General features: G+C 41.3%; 1 protein-coding gene across 1 annotated transcript in view; it reads right to left on the bottom strand.

Moving 5' to 3' along the window:
- LOC308298713 (adhesion G protein-coupled receptor L3) overlaps positions 1 to 14,310 on the bottom strand; it is a gene marked incomplete at both ends in the record, with an annotated part of 264,755 nt that overhangs the window by 132,696 nt on the left and 117,749 nt on the right. The gene's annotated exons all lie outside the window — the stretch shown is intronic.

Genomic DNA, 14,310 nt, shown 5'->3' with positions numbered 1-14,310 from the left:
CACACACACACACACACACACACACACACACACACACACACACACACACACACACACACACACACACACACACACACACACACACACACACACACACACACACACACAATTTTGAGGTATTTTTACTTTAGTGGAGTATTTTCAATTCTACTCCACTAAATCTCAGAGGCAAATATTGTCCTTTTTACTTCTACTACAATTATTATTTGACAGCTTTAGTTTCTAGTTACTTTGCAGATTTAGATTTAGATTGTTGATACTTTTACCTAAGTAAAACATGTAAATACTTCTTCCATCACTGCACACACACAAAAACCTTATTCAGCGGGGCTCTTATTGTGTCGGAAACAACCGAGCACGCGGGACCCGATCCTAGAGGTGTGCGTAGCGGAGCCTCCGTTTTTAGCACCCTCTGGTGGACACAGAGTGACATACTGTATACACTCAGCCTCAGCTTCAGAAACAGTACAGCCTCGTTACAGTAGTTCAGCTCAACTAGCAACCCAGCGGAAGGGAGGGGAGGAAGGAAGAGACGGAGGGGTTGGTGAGGAGTGGTCCCAGGGTTCATGGTCAGAGAGAGAGAGAGAGAGAGAGAGAGAGAGAGAGAGAGAGAGAGAGAGAGAGAGAGAGAGAGAATGAGAGAGAGAGAGAGGGGGAACACAATGAGGCCTTCACAGTCATCCAGATGCAGTTGGCAAATTGGACAAAACAAAAAAAGTTTCCAGGCAATGACTCAATCCCAGCTTGTGGGAAATGACAGAAATACATGTGTGTCATTTTATTATTCACAAATAATAAAATGCCATGACACACAACACACACACACACACACACACACACACACACACACACACACACACACACACACACACACACACACACACACACACACACACACACACACACACACACACACACACACACACACACACACACACGCACAGTCCTTTATCCTCCCTTTCAAACAACCCGGCCCGCCCCCTGCCCGCAGACCCTAACACACACACACATCAAAAACAATCTCATGCTTTTTTTTCTCACAGTGAATATTTTTGCACCCTCTTCATTTTCTCCTCATTGCTGTGCACGTCAGGCCCAGATGGATGGACGGACGGGGCGTTGGCCCTTAATTGAGGAATGGGGCTGCCACCACCTCTCACTACACAGGTGATCTGTGTATGATTCCTAGATCAAGCTAAGAGAGCCGGCCATCAGCCAGTGATGTATGGCCAGTCAGAGGTGGGGGCGGGAGGGGGCAGACAAAGCCATGTGATGTATGACGGTGGACTCTGTACCGAGAAAATGAACATGCCATACCCTGGCCTGCTTGAAACATGAGCTCGCCTACTGAAATTGCCAAAGTTTTTCCCCGTTCACATTCCAGAGCCATATCGTTGCCGTCAGGCAGAAAAACTTGCATGTCCGTATTTCAACTTTCTTGATAGTTTATTTTTTTTCTTCCTGTACATTAAATTAATGCCCTTCTTCATTAGTCAAGAGTGTCACACAAACATAACACCAGTGGTGGAAGAAGCAAGTACTAAAACGTTTTACTTAAGTAAAAGTACCAATACTGCAATATAGAAACACTCTGTTAGGGTGCCCTCACAGCTCACACCAAAATACCTATGAGAGTGGAATCCGCGTTCAGCCAATGCATTTCAATGAGAAGGGAGCGTTTTTTGCAGAAATCCTCTGCTGGCATGAAACCGCTTCACTCTCATTGAAATGCATTGGTGGAACGCGGATTCCACTCTCATAGGTACTTTGGTGTGAGGGCACCCTTAGGGTGCCCTCACACCAAAATACCTAGGGTGGAATCCGCCAATGCATTTCAATGAGAATGGAGCGTATTTTGCAGAAATCCTCTACTGGCAAAAAAAAAAACCGCTCCATTCTCATTGAAATTCATTGGCGGATTCCACTCTAGGTATATTGGTGTGAGGGCACCCTTACAAGTAAAAGTCCAGATTCCAAAGGAAATTGTCATAAGGATGTACTTAAAGTACCAAAAGTAAAAGTTTTCAAAAGTATAAGAATATTGTAAAGTAGCACAATGCATTGCATCGCGATGCATTGTGAGCTTGTAGACAAGCTATTTTCAAAGGTCTGAAGTGGTTAATTGTAATAATAATCACAATCTACAAAGTAACTAACAACTACAGTTTTCAAATAAATGTAGTGGAGTAAAAGTACAATGTATGGATCCGAGATTTATAGTGGAATAGAAGTAAAAGTATTGGAAATTGTAAATACACAAGTAAAGTACAAATACCTCAAAACTTGACTTAAGTACTGCACTTGAGTAAATGTACTTAGTTACTTTCCACTGTGCAACGCGATGCGCGGCACCCTTGTATTGTACACCGCCTATTTTCAAAGTATGAGTGAAAATGGTTAAGTCTGTCTGTGGCTTTTACAAATATATTCAACTGGTGAAAGGATTAACAAAGAGCGTGTGACTACATCATAACTACAATGCATCCATTGGAACTCTGGGCGCTTCATTTCCTGAAAATAAAACAAACGGTTTTGGAAATACAGGGTTTCCACCCGACCGACACACGGACAGCCATACGAAGAGCCGAGAAGCAGTCAAAGCACAACTAACTGCACAGCGTAACATGATACAACACTGCTGCATATTACCGTTACACCATGGCCGTGCCTCAGTCAAACAAGCAGCACTGGTTTGACTTAAAGCGCTCCATATATCGTTACTGTCGGGCAGAAACCTTGTATCTCCAAGTTTCAAATTTGTACGTTTTTTCGCAAGGTAAAGCCCTGCTTCATCAGACAAGGCCGTCGCACAAATGTAGTGACAAGCACACAACGCCTCGCGATGCGAGGCGTTGTGTGCTTGTAGATCGGCTGTTTTCACTAGTTTAGTTCATTTTTTAGATGATATAAAAAACGAATGGTTTTGGACATAAAAGGTTTTCACCTGACAATGACGATATATATATCTGAATGCCAAACATCTCAAGGTGCATTCTGAACAGAGTCCCATTGTGTTCCCAAAAGGCTCTGCAGAAAGACTGACTTTCTGTGCGTTTGTGTGTTTGTGTGTGTGTTTGTGAGTGTGCGCGCGCACACGTGTGTGTGCGTGCGTGTGTGTGTGTGTGTGTGTGTGTGTGTGTGTGTGTGTGTGTGTGTGTGTGTGTGTGTGTGTGTGTGTGTGTGTGTGTGTGTGTGTGTGCGTGCGTGCGTGCGCATGTGCGTTCGTGCATGTGTGTGTGTGTTGGAAAAATAAATTACCATTGTAATCCTAACCCCTAGACCCAGTTGTGTCAGCACCCCTGCCCTGGAAATGATTATCCCATGCAACGGGTGCACCAGCCATGTAATGAGCATGTAGGCAGCAAATAACCATGGAGCCGACATTTGCAAGGCTAGCTACTATTGGAGAAGGTTTCGGGGCAGCAGTGCAGCGCACAAAAAAAATATGGTTTTCTGGCACAGAGTTGGAAATTACACAGCATGTGATACCTGCTGATGCTGTGCAAGTGCTTGTAATGACGGCACTTGGCACAGCAAAGTGACCTCGCAGGATCGATACAATGAAATATTTAAATGTAACAGTTTAACAGCCGTGAATGTTATTGAGTTTGGCGGTGGCTTTTTAGATGTCTTTATGTTTTCCCGCTGTTACCATGCTTGATCCTGTTTTCGTATATTGCCAAACACACAAAAGTAACTGTAAAATCCTACAGTTTGGGGCCTAGTGGACCAGGCGCATACCACATACTAGCCTATGATGCCTGCTGCTGTCACCGGTTCGATTCTGACGACCTTTGCCACATGTCATTCCCCATCTCTCTCCCCATTTCTTATCAGTCTACTATCCTATCAAAATAAAGGCATTAAAAGCCCCAAAAAACTAATATTTAAAATCCTACAGTTTACAGTTTAAGTTAATGTCAAGAGTACATTCTCTGCTGCAATTTCCGGATTTTTTACATGTACAGTACAATACAATATGACCAACCCCAGCTGGCGGAGCGTCGCTAATAAATGTCATACATACAGTATACATTACACATATTATATATATATATATTTAGTTTATGATGCTCTCTCTCCTCTCCTCCATCTGTCATTTTTCGTTCAGCACAACATATCGTCACTGTCGGGCAGAAACCTCGTATCTCCAAGTTTCAAATTTCTACATTTTTTCGCAAAGTAAAGCACTGCTTCACCATTCAAGGCCATCACACAAAAGTGAAAACAGCTTTGTGTGCTTGTAGATCGGCTGTTTTCACTAGTTTAAATCATTTTAAAAATGATAAATACAAAACAAACGGTTTTGGACACACAAGGTTTTCAACAAGACAACGACGATATAGTGCTTGGTTAGTGACCATCGGTTGGACCCTACTTTTCACAGTCTGTGGGGAAAGATGAGTGCACTATAATGGGTAATCCTCACTATATACTACATTCCAACAGCACTAAATAACAGGGAACTCACCATATCGAGGACTATATATTATATTGAGTAGTGATTTTGGACAGTGCCAAGGTCTCCTGACAGAATCCCACCGGGGTCCAGGTAATTGATGGCCATGGTAGTCTCCTTGGGTTTTCCTCTTCCATGAACAGTCTGTAATGTATCTTCCTATTTGCAGTGGTGTAAAGTAACTAAGTCCTGTACTTAAGTACACTTTTGAAGTATTTGTACTTTACTTGAGTATTTCCAGTTTTCATTACTTTTACTTCTACTCCACTTGCCCTTCTCAAAGGCAAATATCGTACTTTTACTCCACTACAATTATTTGAAAACTTTAGTTACTAGTTACTTTGCAGATATAAATGATTATATTGTGATGCGTATCGTATCGTTGTTAAAATGTATTGTTACACCCCTATTACCTATGCTTTACCTGGGGGGAGGCGGGGGTAAAGCAGCGTCCAATTCATTCCCTATGGAAGTCACATGGTTTTGAAGAAGCAACTTGCTTTACGGCTGCTTCATGGGGAAGGGCAGCCTTACATACTTTTTATGTGTGTCCGAGGCCTCAGAGCAAACACAATCGGCTCTGTGGCTTTGCTTATAGCCCTCGTCGTAATCAATTTAGTCCATCTCCGTTAGCGTACTACTGACTGGGCCAGGGCTCTCAAAACATGTCAGTTGTTGTATGAAGGTCGGTATGGCCTCGGGCTCTCTTCATCTCCGCACTGGCGCGGCGCCCTGGCCAGATGGCAACATGTGGCAAGATAACAGGCATGCTAAAACGCGAGGGTATCTATGACACCAACTGTGCCATATCCTGCTACCCCCCATCCCCCCACCCTTCTCCCACTCTAGTGCTGATAGCACGAGAATGCACTGGGAATGTAAAGGTTCCCTAAAGGCAGTGGTGTAAAGTAACTAAGTACATTTACTCTAATTACTGTACTTGAGTACAATTTTGAGGTACTGTATTTCTATTTTACTTGAGTATTTCCATTTTTCAATATGTGAACTCCACTACATCTCGCATCCAAATATTGTACTTTTACTCCACTACATTTACTTGAAAGCTTAGTTACTAGTTACTTTGCAGATATAAATTATGATGTTATAAAAAATACATTAACCACTTTAGCCATATTTTATACCTAGGCCATTTGAAATAACATGTCGCAGTGGGACGCGTTGTGAGATTGTGCGCTATTTTCAAACATTTTGTACTTTTACTTTTGGTACTTTAAGTACATTTTGTTGCCAACACTTTCATACTTTTTTTCATACTTTCATATTTTGAATTTACTTGTAACAGAGTATTTCTATAATGCAGTATTGATACTTTTACTTAAGTAACTAATCTGAGTGCTTTTCCCACCACTGCCTAAAGGCACTGCTGGGAGGTTGATAGCCAGAAAACAAAACACTGGTTAGCTGAAGCGAGGGAACTACCGCACGGACGCTTCAGCTGACCTAGCCGTATTGACCCATTCATGTGATCGATATTCTACACAGTACGATCTGCCTTTTGAATGTGGTCGAACAGAAACAATGGAATTGTTCAGGCAGTCTGGCCTAATGGTAATGTGCATAATGTTACTGGTAGAGCATAGTGATCAATTTACAATCAATCCAAAAACGATATAATCTAATGAATGAACAGATAATATATAACCTCAGATGACTGTTACTTCTCGGCATTCAAATTCAAAAATAGCAAAAGTAGCAGATCTACAAGCTCAAATTGCGCGCCACATTTCAAGCTTGTGGATCTTGTGGAAAAAAACACAAACGGAATTAGAATATGAAGATACAGTATGAGGTGTATTTCTGCAACAACATGATTATGTGAAAGTGCAAGGGAGCGGCCATGAGAGCGCAAGGGAGCAAGTACAGTAGTATTTCTAGTGGAGTAGTATTTGACCATGCAGGAGTATCAATACTTTGACTCAAGTATACTTGTGTCCACCACTGCCTCTTTGACCACAAAGTGATCATTTCTGCAGACACCGGTGGCAGGCATCTGAGACCAGGGCAAATTCTCTCAAGTGGCTGCCTGCGATTAGCAGGCTTGAGCAGTCAGCGTTGCTCACCGTGGCAGAAACAAAAGAGGTCAGTCTGCTGAGGCTGAGAGCGTGTATGATTTCTCAAGTCAACCTTCACCCATTAAGACCCGGGGACGATTCTACAAATGCGGTCTAAATCAGCAGTTCTCACTAAAATTGTTTGAAAATAGCAGATGCACAAGCTCACAGTGTGGCACGAAGTGACGCGCTGTGAGCTTGTATATCAGCTATGTTTTAATAGCCAAAGCAAAAATCTAAAATGGCTTGCTTTAGTTGTTTTAGTTTCCCGGTTTCAATGGGTTAAGGGCATGGTTATATATAATATAAAGTATAGTATGAGGGCTATTGTTTAGATTTTAACTGCAATATTGTGAATGTGTTACCATTTAGGCCATGAATAAGGAATTCTAGTATTTGCCCCTGCACTATTTACTGGCTGCTTACTATGTTCCTCATATCTTTACTGTGTTTGTTTTTCCACATGAAATGCATATTTAATGGTAGCCTAAATATGTCCTGATTGAAACAAGACTATGGGCTCTAATACTATTAAACCGATCTATGGCACATGGTTTAAAGCACATAGCATCAGCACATTTGGGTGTTTCTAAAGCCACCGTTGATAGTTAAAGTAAGGCATAAAGTAAGGCACAAAGTAAGGCACAAGGTGCAATGGAGTTACTTTTTTTTTTTGAGCCCATTAACACTCAGTCAGGGCCGGTCGACTTTTTGATCGACTATCTCACTATGGAGTTCCCTGCCAAGCGACTTTAATCGACTTTTATATAAAAGCATTGTTTAAGCTTTTAATTTGGGTTAATAGACGGAGCGGAACGGTTAGCTTACCTTCGGCTAGTATAAAGACGGAAACCGTGAAAAAAAAAGGATACGATTATGACGTCACCTTTAAACCATAGCTTCCTGTTTACGTAGGCCTCTGCTAGCCACTAGGCTCAATGCAAACCATCCGACCCTCACGCAGCTTCACTAGGTCGGATTTTGATTCGGAAACTTTCTGTGTGGCATCTGTATACGTTCCGGTGCCCATACCGATGGTGGTTTTAGACGATCAAGCACGAATTGAACAGTATTGAGCTCAGATGGCGGCCCGCGGGTCTCCCATTCATGTCAATGGGGATCGACGTCATCGTCCCATCCTTGAATGTTGTGAACCTTGGTTTTAACATGGGTTAACATGGGGGCTTCCACAGTCTATGGTCTATGGCTCGCTCTAGTGGTCATTTTGTGGTATGGTATATCAACGTGGCTTGGTAAATTGATGTGATTATGATGATTAAATATAGCTATTTCCTGGCGTTATAAGCGCACATTCATATTTAAATTTGGCTGGCAATGGGTTTTTAACATTACTGCAAAACCAGCAAACACTCTGAACTAAAGTAACATACGGTACTTAAAATACTATGGTACTGTGCCTTTAAAACAGAATAAATGAACATTTTGGTTTAGGGGTGTTCCACTAGCAGGCTAAATGTATAATTGTTGTGACCATGATTGATTATCTGTATATCATCATTTCTGTTTTGGGATATGTCAAAGTAGATAATTGTTCTCTTCACGTCTTTTAAGACAGATCATCTTAGAATTGAGAATGTCCTTTCAATCCACATTAGACAGGCCAGTTTATTGTTGCCATGAATCTAAAAGGTTTTTCAAAACAACTTCTTTCTGGCACTTGCATTTGTTCACATATTTTGTTCAAATCCATTAACCATGTCTTTTTGTTCTTTTTCGTCACTTTTTAGAGGAAAAGCACATCTCATTTCCTACTCACCACTGCATATTCTACATCAAATGATGAAAAACTGCAGTGCATAAATGGCACAAAGTCCAAGGACATTTTTATGTCTGAGAAATATGAACATTATATGTGGATCCCACCCCAGTCCAAACAAATGAATTTAAATATGATTAACAACAGCAGTTGTCATGGAAGAAGACGTTGGCATGTATTGTCTGTCCTTGAAAGCAGCCTGCTTACTTAAAAAGACTATGGCATCTGTCACACTGACAGCAATTATGTTTCCCAACAGTGGTTTACACTCAGCACTTTCACAACCTTGAAGGGCTTCTTTGAGTTGCGCTCCAAGTGCAGAAAAACAAATTAGTTTTCTCTTTTCCCTTTATGAATGGCATAAAAGAAGAGATCGCTATATTTTCGTCAGCCACGAATCCAACTTCCAGCCAGCGTTGGACAAAAGAAGGTGTTGGAGATCAAATAAATGAACTTAAAGAGGTGGTGCCATGATTTCCCCCCCTCTAAAACATGATTATCAGGTATTATGATTATACTAGGAGGAAGATTTTTTTCCAAAAAAGTATACAGAAAGAGTTAAAATTGGGTTTTTATGTGGCCACACCCCCAGTTCATTAAGTATGCATGGATGTCATGGTGGGTGGTGACCCAGCTGATATAGCCACACCCCACAGTGTTGGGTGAATGGTAAATAGGTGAGGAGTTGATACTGTGACATACTTAGTATCTGTGTTTTTTAACTGACACTTTTGGTGGCAGCCTCCAAGAGGAAACGAACAAATACTAATAGAATACATAATTTCTAAAAAAAAACACACCAGGGGGTCTAATGAAGTACTTTCAACCTCCTAGACACATAAAAAACAGAAAAAGTACAAAACTATGGCACCACCTCTTTAATAAATATTTATGCGTGTGGTCGTTGAGTGTCGCTTTATGATGTTTTGTATTCAGCACGTGGCGCCAAGAATACAGACATCACAGGCCCAAAGTTATTTTCAGTGTCGAGTGAGGTCGGAAAAAGGTCAAACCTTTGCAGGTCAGGAGGTCATAGCAGCAAGTGTGCAGCTGTCTATCGGGTAATTCAGACCACTGCAATTTCTCATCGCAAAATTCTAATGTTTAATTTAGGCTAGGTCGTACGACAGTGACGCGTGCCAAAAATTGCCAAGATATACTCTAAGCTCGTCATATGAATCAGACTTTAAACAGTTTTGTTTCTTTCGTCTGAACAAGGCTTGAGGAAGGGAGACTAGGGTCCAAATATGGAAGGATGAAGACTAATCAATGTGATCAGATGATGACCACGAGGAGGAGATACGTTAATGTTGATAGAAACAGTGACAGTAGATATAGTAGGATATAACATCTTAACTTGTGAGCTACGTTTTTTTCCATGGCTGATGACAATGTCTGTCCATTTGTCCACACTTTAGTCCAAAAAAGATAGCTTGAAAACTACAGGCGGGTTTGCTATGGAATCTGTGCACCTTCTTGCTCCCCGGAGGATGGACCCGTACTGATTAATGGTGACTCCATTACATGACCGCATTACACTGATTATAGAATTGTAGCCTATGCCGCAGTTGTTTAAACTAAAGTAACACGATACACTGTGATTTCCGGCCTCTGCGCTGATTTATCGGCGTGGCCTAATTTTAACATCCGGCCAACCGGCTTTGGTGGAGCCGTGTTCATTCTTTGTGTTTATAGGTCTGAAGTTATGAGCGGCGTTAGACAGTTCCCTCTTTAACTTCCCGGGGATTGCACATGATCCACCGGAAACTTTGCAGACACAAAATCTAAAAAGGAAATCACGTCTAAAAAGGTCAGCGAAGGCTCCGTGAGCATCTCACATCAGTGACGCACGATAACTAATCATCCGTACACTAGACTACAGTACGTCTTTGAACCGTCACAGATCTCCTCTCAACTCCCCGCTGCCTAATGCACTGTAGCGTGCACTACGCCCCTGAACCGTGAGCTATCACACGCGGTGCCAGGCCCCAGCTGTAAGGCCCTGCGGGCACCGCTCTGCTGCTCCGCTGCCCATATCCCGTGGCAGATCATGCACCGAATGCCCATGGGGTCTCGTGTGGTGTGGGGGTGTGGAGGAAGAAACGGAGAGATGGAGTAGAGAGAGAGAGAGAGAGAGAGAGAGAGAGAGAGAGAGAGAGAGAGAGAGAGAGCGTGTCTGGCGTGCCTAACAAGCACTATGGCCACGTTATTAATCTATTAACACCTGGAGTTATTTTACACTTTAGCTATTGAAAAGCTGTGAGCTTGTAGATCTGCTATTTTTGAAAAGTCTTGAAAATGTGTGCAGAATGATCTTTGAATATACTGTATGTGTTTTAAACTCAAATGTTGCTTCTGGGGGGTCCCTGGAACTAAATATTTTGAGATGGGGATCCGTGGCCAAATACATATCATTTTGGGGGTCCTTGACATGAAAGAGTTTGAGCACCACTGAAATAGAAACATGTGCGTTTAAAAAAAGAAAAACCTTAGAAATATTTAGAAAACATTTATAGAATCGGGTCAAAGACATTCAAAGACGTTTTTTTTTTCTTCAAAAATAGCAGATCTACAAGCTCGGTGCCGCGCTGTGAGCTTGTAGATCTGCTATTTTTCAATAGATAAAGCATAAAATAACATTCAAAGCGCTTTCTCGGTTTGAAAGGCTTAAAAGAGAGATCATAACGAGGGAATACGGACGGGGAGAGAATGCGGCGTAATCAAGATGGGCGGCTGGAACAACCTGACGGATTCATTGTTCATGCAGGGATGCGTTCGATCACTCACTCACCCCACACACTCAACTCCTGGGTCCCGCTCTGTTTATCTGCCTTTTTTATTTGTTCATTTACTCCGTCCATCCGCTTTATTTATCAGTTTACTAGCGCTATTCATCAGCTCCATCTAACTCCTTCCAGAGCCGTCAGTGGAGCGGAGGGTCCTTGACTGCTGTTTGGAGGTCAGCCCATTGCTCACAACAACAGGAGTGGAAGACAAAAACTCTCCCACAATGATAGAGGGGTCTATTACAATCTGCGTGTACGTGTCTGTGTGCGTGTGTGCGTGTGTGTGTGTGTGTGTGTGTGTGTGTGTGTGTGTGTGCGTGTGCGTGTGCGTGTGTGTGTGTGTGCGCGCGCGCATGTGCGTGTTTATGTTTAAGACATCATTCGGAGCTTTGGAAAATCTGTTTCTACAGCAGTGGTTCCCAAACTGATCGAGAAAAGTTCAAATGTGCCTTATTGGCATTTTATAACTATACTTATTATAATATATATATATATATATATATATATATAAAATAAATGTTATAACTATACTTATTATAATATATATATAAAATAAAGTATTGACTATATCAGTACTTAGTGTGCACTCATTTCCCCAATACAGTAACCTTTTTGCACACATTTTCAAAAATATAACACGCAGCATGTCACTTCATAATGCACTTGTAGAATGGCTATTTTCACTGTGAATGTTCATGTTGTGCCTTGAGACTTTGACATTCCCCAATGGTGTACCATGCTGGGCACAAAAAAAGCATGAAAACCACTGCTCTACAATATACTGTATGTACGCAAAGGTTTGATAAGAGAGGGAAAAAAAAGGGTGTGTAATGAAACTAGCAAGCGGCAGGTGAGAGTAACGATTTCCAGTAGTGAGAAGAGACTTCACAGTAAAATAACTTGTGACATTCCTGACTGGGACTGTTGATGAGCCACCACGAAGAATTACCTCGGTGCGTCAAAACACTTCCTTTATCTCCCTCCATACGTGTCTCCACATCATACACTGTTTTTTATTTTTTTAACCTGTTTAGGCCTAGAATTATTGAATGCTTTAACTATTGAAAAATAGCAGATGTACAAGCTCACAGCGCGGCACCGAGTGCCGCGCTGCGAGCTTGTAGATCTGCTATTTTCGTGAAAATGTTTGCAAATCTTTGAATATATGTATTTTTTTAAGCGAGCATTTGTAACTCAAATTCTGCTTCTGGGGGGGTCCCTGGAACTAAATATTTTGAGATGGGGGTCCGTGGCTAAAAACATATAATGTCGGGGGTCCTTCACATGAAAAAGTTTGAGAACCACTGACATAGTAGTCTCTCAAGAACAGACTAACTGAGCTCCAGTTAAGTGTAAAAAGGACATTTTCTTTGACGATGGCTATAGCCAGATTGTTGACATAGAAACAAAGGTTTTTCAAAAAACCTTAGAAGGGTTCAAAAGACACTTATAGAGTCAGGTAAAAATTCTAATTTTCAAGATTTTTCTAAAATCTACAGCAGATCTAAACGCCCGCAGCGCACGCTGTGAGCTTGTATATGTGCTATTTTTCAATAGTTAAAGCATAACATAATAATACGCAATAATGTGTAGCCTACTCGGTCTAAATGGGTTAAAAGAACAATGGAGTGAAAGAAATTACACTTCCCTAAAGAATCCTGACAAGTTTAACGCGAGCAGCCGCTCGAAGCTTTGCAGAGATGAAATTGTGAATGGCTTGTTCAGTGATATTCACCAAGCACCACTCCATCTTACTGTATATCCAAGTACCTGATGATTATAATCATTTATTTTCAATAATAAAACATTTTATCACAAGTGGAATGGAATTTCGTTCCTGAGCACAGGATGTCTTGTAGTTGTTTACAGTACCTATTTTCTCCAGCATTTTGCAAATTGGGTGGCACGGAATCATCTTTCTACTCGTAGCGAGCTAATTATCACCACAAAAAACAAAAAAATCGTCTGTTTTTAATTAATATAAATATGCATGGGAACATGGTTCAGTGTGTGGACTCTATTTTTCAGTTTTTTTATGTTTTCCTGTCCAGCACCTGGTATTTTATTGTTTGATCGTGCGTGCTTTTGTAAACATTTTGCTAATTATCACCAACCCACATTCTAAGGTGTAGAGTTTCAGCTTGATTAACATTGCATCTGTTTTTCTTTACTGACCACTCACCAGAATATAACAACTTTTCTTCAAGCTTGTCTTGACAAACAACCAAAATAACTCAATTTAGTAGTAATTATGAGACTACTTCTATTTTGATAAAAGTTTACGGGCCTCAAACTAGAGGCCACAATGTCAGACTTTGACTTACATTGTGGCCTCTTTGAGGCCTGTGAACTTTTATCAGTACAGCTGGTGCTATCTATTGATTACTCACACCACAGTGACTTGAGTTCAATAATATATCTTTTTGATTATAGTAAATTTACCCTCATTGATTCCGGAAGGGTGAAAAGGGTGGGTCTAATGAAAAGGGACAACGCACCTCAAGAACACTGGCTTTAACTGCATTTTATTCCACCTACTAGGTGAACGCAATTAATCCAATCCCCAAATAAAGGGGAAGAGACGTACAGTAATATTAGTTTTGCCAGATATGGCTGTCATTATTCAAGACATTTGGCAGAGGAATATTGGTGACACACCCACATGAGGAATGCTACATCCATGTTCATTATTTCAGCTCACATTGGGAGTCTGTGTGCTGCTGATGTAATCTTTCATTAAAGGGCAATACCACTCATTTATAACTTTGAACTATGTCTTTAATATAACAGAGTTGTTGTGTGGAATAAGAAAAAAAGGTTGTGGGGTCATGTGATCAGTGACATCATGCAGATGCCAAAGAGTACATCTTCATGATGTCACTGATCACAATCAACTGACCCCACAATCAATCCTCCAGTTCTAGGCAACACAGAAGAGGGGGGAACTTTTTTTTCTTATTTCCACACAACAACTCTGTTAATGACATAGTTCAAAGTTGAAAATGGTGTTATTCCCCTTTAACACACTTGTGGAACTCAGAGAAAACACTACAGTATGCTGGCTAGTTATTGGACCATTAGCCATAATCACACCGTGGCCATCTTGGATCACATGACCACATGGGATGGCAAGCAGCCAATCAGAAGCTCAAAACAGCATATTGGGTAAGGCAAGACCCGCCCGTGCGCGGCAGCTTCTGATTCATGGGTGCATTT

Source organism: Nannobrachium achirus, assembly GCF_963921795.1.
Source record: "Nannobrachium achirus genome assembly, chromosome: 14".
Lineage (NCBI taxonomy): Eukaryota > Metazoa > Chordata > Actinopteri > Myctophiformes > Myctophidae > Nannobrachium > Nannobrachium achirus.
Note: the sequence above shows the minus strand (reverse complement) of the source record. Positions and strands in the feature narration are given on the sequence as shown.